The following is an 8,469-nucleotide window of genomic DNA, read 5'->3' on the forward strand; positions in this document are numbered from 1 at the left end:
ACACACACACACACACACACACACACACACACACACACAGAAGCACCAGCGGTATTGGTTTTATATCAGGAATGGCAGAATCGGCCGTGCTGATATTCACACGTGCATACACGCGTGCGTGTGCACCGACAATCTACATGTAGAGATGTACTTGCGTTTGTTGCATGCATTTGTAATGTACGTATACGTTCAAGTTACAACTTTCATGTAGATGTACGTATATATATGTATGTGGGTGGGTATATATATATATATATATATACATATATATATATATATATATATATATATATATATACAGAGAGAGAGAGAGAGAGAGAGAGAGAGAGAGAGAGAGAGAGAGAGATAGATAGATAGATAGATAGATAGATAGATAAGTATATGTGTGTGCATATATAATACATATTGTGCGGGTATATATATATATATATATATATATATATATATATATATATATATATATATATATATACATATATGTGTGTGTGTGTGCGTGTGTATGTAATGTTTGTTTGTTTTTGCAGTGTGAGAAAATATACAATTTATAACTTTGATGCACATATCCATATAAATGTGTGTGTATAGTTATAGATACATGCACACACAAAAATACACACACACGCACACATATATACATATATGGGTATAAGTGTGTGCATATAAAATATGCATTATGTGTATAAATATATATATACAGATATTACGTGAGTATATTCAATTTATATATATATATATATATATATATATATGATTAGTTTTTTTTGGAAAAAGAATTCCAGCAGAGTGCTCAATTAAAAGGAAAATCCAAATTTTAAGAGCGTACTTATATTTTGTGTACAGAAAGTTGTTAGTTGAGACAGGTCATTGGTACCGTCGGTTTCAAGCCCGATAATAAGGCCCGTTTAAGGTATCCTTATCAAGCTCTCTTCAGCCAATATTCGTCTCTAGAGACGAATATTGGCTGAAGAGAGCTTGATAAGGATACCTTAAACGGGCCTTATTATCGGGCTTGAAACCGACGGTGCCAATGACCTGTCTCAACTAACAACTTTCTGTACACAAAATATATATATATATATATATATATATATATATATATATATATATATATATATTTATATATAAATATATATACACATATAAATATATATAAATATATATACACATATAAATATATAAATATATATATATATATATATATATATATATATATGACTGTTTCTTTCGTAATGTAATGTTCGTATGTGTTTAATTTACAATTCCTACGCAGACGCACACACGCACACACACACAAACACAAACACATACACACATATATAGGGAGATGTGTGCGTGTACATGTAGATATATACAGATACGTATACAGGCATATGTATGCATATATATATATATATATATATATATATATATATATATATATATTATGTGTATATGTAGAGAAAGATTAGGGGCCTATACACATATCATACATGAATGCAAATATAGTTACTTGTTTTTGATTAACATTTGTATATGTTATATTAGCAACTTTCACGCATATATACACATATATATATATATGTGTGTGTGTGTGTGTGTACATGTGTATGCCTGTCTGTGTGTGTATATATATATATATATGTATGTGTGTATATATATGTATGTATGTGTATATATATATACATATATGTATGTGTGTGTATACATATGTATGTATGCATGTATGTATTTGTATGCATGTGGGTTAGATACAGATATAAGTATGTATGTATAAATGTAGATGTATCTGCAGATATATACATATATTATGCATATACAAATATACATGCATAGATACATATATATATATATATATATATATATATATATATATGTGCATGCAGATGTAATATATATTACGTATGTATTATGTGTGTATATGTATTTATGTAAGTACACACGGACATACACATATAAATATGTGTGTCTGCTTGTTTTGTTTTGAGTGGTCTTATATGTTAGATTAAAACCCAGAATACATATACACACACACACGCACACACACACACACACACACACACACACACACACACACACATATATATATATATATATATATATATATATATATATATATATATATATATATATACGTATCACATCTCATATATTTACATTTACCATCACAATATATATGTAGTTATAGTTGTATTTTCTGTCTTTCTTCATAATGCGCGTGGATTTTTTCAATTGCACTATGTGTACATGTTTTGCTATTACTCTTTAAGACCCCTTAAGCTTAGGCATTCAATCTTTAAACATTTCCAGAATTAAAATGATGCGATAGACTTTGATCAAAATGTAAATTAAGATTCAAGATTTAATAGAAGTATATGTTAGTTTTAATTTTCGTAGAAGTACAAAAATATGGTACAAAAATATGGTACAAAAATATGGTACAAAAATATGGTACAAAAATATGGTACAAAAATACGGTACAAAAATATGGTACAAAAATATGGTACAAAAATACGGTACAAAAATACGGTACAAAAATATGGTACAAAAATATGGTACAAAAATATGGTACAAAAATATGGTACAAAAATACGGTACAAAAATATGATACAAAAATATGGTACAAAAATTTTCAGGGACGAGTTTTTTGCTCGCTTTCTTTTCTTTTTTTTTAATACTAATTTCTCCGACCTAAAATATTTTTTCCATTCATTTCTCCTCCGATTTAATCTGTGTTTAATTTTTTTTTTTTCAGACGTTTCTTCCTAGAGGGTCAAACGATAAAACATTGCGGAAAATTTAATGATTTTCTTTTCTTTTTCCAATTCGTCCTTGCTGTTGATTGTTTTTTTTTTATATAAAAGAAATAACGTTTCCTTTGAAATTATTAATCGGCTTAAAATCAATATTCCTCTGCTTATCCCAGCAGTACTTTTAGTCGTCTTTAACTCCTTCTTGAAGGTTGACTTTAGCAATGCCGGTTCAGGACAAGTTCAGATGTGATTATTCATCTCTTGTATCACAATTGACTCCCTGCACGTACCTTTACAGAGAGTATCCATTGTCTCGAGATTGTACGGAAGCTTATATGTACATATGTTTACATATATATGCATGCACACACGTACACACACATATAAGCATATGTGCTGGTATATATAAATTAATCTTAATGAACAGGAGTTTTCAAACGACAGTTTTTATTTGGATATATATATACACTGCTGATCAAATATTTAAGACAACTTAAAAATCTTTAAAAAAAAAAAAACAACTTTATTATATAAGATCAGAGACAAAAATTCTATTAAATTGTACAAAAGGTGTACGAAAAGTGTATGAAAATATTTAACAATCAAACTTAATAATAAGTTCTACCTCCATTGCTTTTGATGACTTCAAAAATTCTTTGGGGCATGCTAGAAATAAGGGTTTCCGTTAAGATACGAGGGATCCTGCTCCAGTTTCTGAAGATGGCTTCACAAAGTTCATTTTTTGTTGAATATTGTTTGCCATTCTGATAAATCTCTCTTGTCATCCATCCCCAAACATTTTCAATTGGGTTCAAGCCCGGTGAGCATGCAGGATGTCCCAAGAGATGGACTCCATTTTCTTGTAGAAAGCTTAATGTCTGTCTTGCAGTGTGGATTGCAGCATTATCCTGTTGGAATAACCATCCATCCCCACACAAACGATGACCCTCCATCATCAAAGATGCTTTTTGTAGCATGCTAACATCGCCAGTTGCTGTCTTACGACCCTGCTCCACCCGGAGCTCCATCGTTCCTCTGTAAGAAAAGGCACCCCATACCATTACGGACTCTCCACCACTATGACATGTGGAAAAAATTTCAAGGGGCGTGTTTTTGTCATGCCAATATCGCTGGAAGCCGTCAGGACCATCTAAATTGAATTTTTTTCTCATCAGAAAACAGGACTTTCTTCCACTTCTCAATGTCCCTGGTTTGGTATTCACGACCAAATCTTAATCTTTGTGACGTGGAAGTAATCGGAAAATTTGTTTACGCTTTTTATTTACCATGCCTTTTTGTTGTAAGTGTCGTCTGATGCTTATTGGACTGCAATCAGCATTTGTAACCGCCTTAATTTGACTAGAAGAAAGTCCTGTCATTCATAACAACCCATCTGATTCTCCTACTCAATGCAGGAGAATTTTTTTTTTGGGGGGGGAAGGGGGCTACCAAAGGATTTTGCTTTTCCATAATTCTCAGTGTTCTTTAGAAAGTTGCAAATAACAGTTTTACAGCGATTTACCTTAGCTGCTATCACTCGCTGTGACAAACCTTGCTTATGGAATCCTAGAATTCAAGAGCGCTCAAGTTTGGTTAGTTTTATTGCTTTAGGCATGGTAACACCTTTACACAGTGATTGCTAATCTCTAACTGAACTAAAAACATTAGAATTACCATAAATGTTACAATTTATACCCTTGGTCTTATAATTTTGATCGTGTGTAAAAAGCCTAATTTAATAAAAATGCAAATTTTTAAATAAAATTTTTGGAATGTACCTTTTTGTTTCCATAACCTTTTAGATGGTAGTATTAGTAACCTTAAGTCGAAAGGGTTTAAAATCTATCCTTACAAAAAAGGTTTCTTTTTAAAGATTTTTAAGTGGTCTAAAATTTTTGATCAGCAGTATATATATATATATATATATATATATATATATATATATATATATATATATATATATATATACTAGCAGATAGATCCGACGTTGCCCAGGATTGAATAAGAATTACCGAATATTTTCAATATTTTATTGTCATCAAAATCGGTGAAATCGCCCATTTTTCTATAAAATTGATTAATTGCCAGCTCTAGTTGGGTGCCCACCGTAGTGCACCAGGAGAAAGCTTGCATGCCTCTCGTAGTGACCTAATCTACATTACATTCTAGTTTACTCACTGTAGAGAACTTACTGTTGCTTTTATAAAATTATTTCTGCATAATGGCTTGAATTAAAGTTTAAAATCCAAAAGTCAAGTATCATGTTTCAATTGTGCTTCAATCAGACACACTAAATTCAAATGCGCCTCTGTCATATCAAAGAAGCTATTACTAAGTTTATATACTGGGCTTTTCTTCTTGAGCAGTAAAAAAACTTCTCAAATGCACTTGTGATGTTAGGCTGTATAAGGTGTTTACTTTGGTCTAAATTGCCTGTTTCTTCTTTCATCGGATTTTTTCGATTATCGATTGTCGATATTTATCAGTGACATTCCGATAGAAAACCTATCAAAGAAAAATGCTAGGTACATAAAGTACAGTTGTGTATATATATATATATATATATATATATATATGCAGTTCAGCCAGGCATTGCTCAGGCTCTATGTACTGTTCATAACTTTATGTGCATATATATATATATATATATATATATATATATATATATATATATATATATATATATATATATATATATATATATTAAAAAGTTTGACTCATGCCAAGGTTACCAACATCTAAAATTTCTAGTGTTTAGACCCAAAATTTGCAGAGGAGCTTGGAGGAGCTTGATAGCGTCTGCAAAGGTCAACTCTTTCAACTTTCACCTCTTGGCAGTCAAATTTTCGCCCAAAAACTGATTAAAAGCTTGCTGCATGTCTGAATACCCTTTATGCAAAATTTCAAATGTTTATACCCAATATTTGCTGAATAGTTTGCTGTAAACAGCAAAAGTCAAATCTTTTGAACTTTGACACATTGACAGCCAAATTTTCGGCAAAAAAAAACCCGATTAAAATGCTTGCCCTTTGTTTGAATACACTTTATGCAAACTTTCATACGTCTAAACCAAAAATTGACTGAGTAATTTGGTAGAGACCGCAGATGTCAAATTTTTTAAAACTTTGAACCCAATTTTGACCTCTTAACATTTATTGTTTTAGGCTCAAATCAAATTAAAAAGTTTGATCCGTATCCAAGTCACCTACATCTAAAATTTCAAGTACTTAGACCCAAAATTGGCGGAGGAGTTTGTTAGAGTTTTCAAATGTCAAATCGTTGAACTTTGACCCCTTAACAGCCAAATTTCTGACCGAAAACCGATCAAAAAGATTTTTCCAAATCTCAATACCTCTTATGTCAAATCTCCAGTTTGTAGATTGAAAATTTACAAAGTAGTTTGGTAGGGAAATGCAGACACACAGACAATTTCATATATATATATATATATATATATATATATATATATATATATATATATATATATCCAGTGTTGCCCCGGATGAATGATGGAGAGTATTGAATGATGATCTAGTTTAAAATACCATATCACCTTTTTATTTAAAAAAAAAAGAAGAAGAAAAACTATTCTTTTTTTAAATATTTTTTATGATTCGTTTTTTTTTTTTATTTTAGAGGGTGGGTGCAACCTATTGATGTACTGCTGAATGTGACGGGATAACTTTCGATAAATTTTTACAGGGCGAGTCACGGGAAACGAATGTTTTTAAAGAAACCAAAACTGCGAATATTTCAACAAAAAATGTTATAATGTTCATCAAAACATTTACTAAACCATTATGGAATCAAGGAGAGTACGAGCGTTCTAAAAGCATCCGTTTCCCGTGACTCACCCTGTAGTTCTTAACCCTCTTTAGACACAGCCGGCGTTTTCTATGAACTGATGAGGACTTATGTATATTCGTGTTGACACCTTTGAACCCATATTCATTTTTCTTATTTAGTGATTTTCATTTCTGTAATTTTCTTGAATTTCCAACGAACTACAATAAGATAAAGTTGATCGCCACGAATGTGAATTATATGATAATACTCTACACTAGTTTGATCCAAATGAAATATACTGATCCAAGTACACTGTGCAATGTAGTTTCAGAAGATCAACAAACGGGAACTACAAACAGATGCATTAGTGTCCATTAATATTACTTTTTATTAACAATCAAATAACTTGATGGTCTTTTATATTTTTTTAGACAATGAGAGCGGAAACAGTATAAGATGTAGGTTTCATTTGGGTTTACGTTTGAGTATGCTTATAAAGTTGGCATATATACGATCAAATATTGCTCAATACTAAGATTATTATTGGTAGAGCTCATATATATATATATATATATATATATATATATATATATATATATATATATATATATGTATGTATATATATATATATATAAATATATATATATATTAAATTAAAAAAAAAAACGAATATATATATATATATATATATATATATATATATATATATATATATATATATATATATATATATATATATATATATATATATATATATATATACTAGCATGGGTGCCCGGTGTGCCCGGGTTTTTGGAGGTGTATGCTAAGCAAAAAAAAAAAAAAAAAAAAAAAAAACGGTCAATTTTTTTAATTTTGACCCCTATTATGACCCCTTAACATTTATTGTTTGGGGCTTAAATCAAGTTATTAAGTTAGATCCATGCCCAAGGAACCTATATCTAAAATTTCAAGTATTTAGACCTAAAATTGTCGGAGGAGTTCAAATTATTGAACTTTGACCCCTTAATAGCCAAATTTTTAGCCAAAAACCGATCACAAAGAGTTTCCCAAATCTCAGTACCTTGTATATCAAATATCGAGTCTGTAGACTGAAAATTGACCGAGTTATTGCATAGGAAATGTACACACACACACAGAAACATAGACACACACACAGACACGTTCACTTTTATAGATATACTAGCATGGGTGCTCGGCGTTGCCCCGGTGTGAGGTGTATGCTGAGAGAAAAAAAAAGGTCAATTTTTTAAACTTTGACCCCTGTTATGACCCCTTAACTTTAATTTTTAGGGCTCTCATCAAGTTATTAAGTTAGATCTATGCCCAAGAAACCTATATCTAAAATTTCAAGTGTTTGGACCCAGAATTGTCGGATGAGTTTGGTAGAGTTCTCAAAGGTCAAATCGTTGAACTTTGACCCCTTAACAGCCAAATTTCTGGCCGAAAACCGATCACATCGATTTTCCCAAATCTCAATACCCTGTATATACAATTTCGAGTCTGTAGACTAAAAATTGACAGAGTTATTGCGTAGGAAAATGTACACAGACAGACACACACACAGATACACAGACACGTTCACTTTTATAGATATACTAGCATTTCAGCCCGGAGTTGCTTTGCTGTTTGAAGGTTGAGCAAAAAAAAAAAAGTGGTAAATTTTTTAACTTTGGCCCCTATTATGATCCCTTAACATTTATTGTTTTGGGCTCTAATCAAATTATTAATTTAGATCCATGTTCAAGGAATCTATATCTAAAATCTCAAGTGTTTAAACCCAAAATTGTCGGAGGAGTTTGGTAGAGTTCTCAAAAGTCAAATCGTTGAACTTTGACCCCCTTAACAGTGAAATTTCTGGCCGAAAACGGATCACAAAGATTTTCTTAAATCTCAGTACCCTGTATATCAAATTTCGAGTCTGTAGACTTAAAATTGACAGAGTTATTGCGTA

General features: G+C 30.9%; 1 long non-coding RNA gene across 1 annotated transcript in view; it reads left to right on the forward strand.

Annotated features, from left to right (window-relative positions):
- Nucleotides 1–8,469, forward strand: part of LOC145260528 (uncharacterized) — a 61,161-nt gene continuing 52,692 nt past the window's right edge. The window contains exon 1 of the long non-coding RNA XR_013864312.1: nt 1–177. This is a non-coding gene — a long non-coding RNA (uncharacterized LOC145260528). The remainder of the gene's footprint in view (nt 178–8,469) is intronic.

The sequence above is a fragment of the Euprymna scolopes genome, chromosome 36 (assembly GCF_053919585.1).
Source record: "Euprymna scolopes isolate OS-2025 chromosome 36, ASM5391958v1, whole genome shotgun sequence".
NCBI lineage: Eukaryota > Metazoa > Mollusca > Cephalopoda > Sepiida > Sepiolidae > Euprymna > Euprymna scolopes.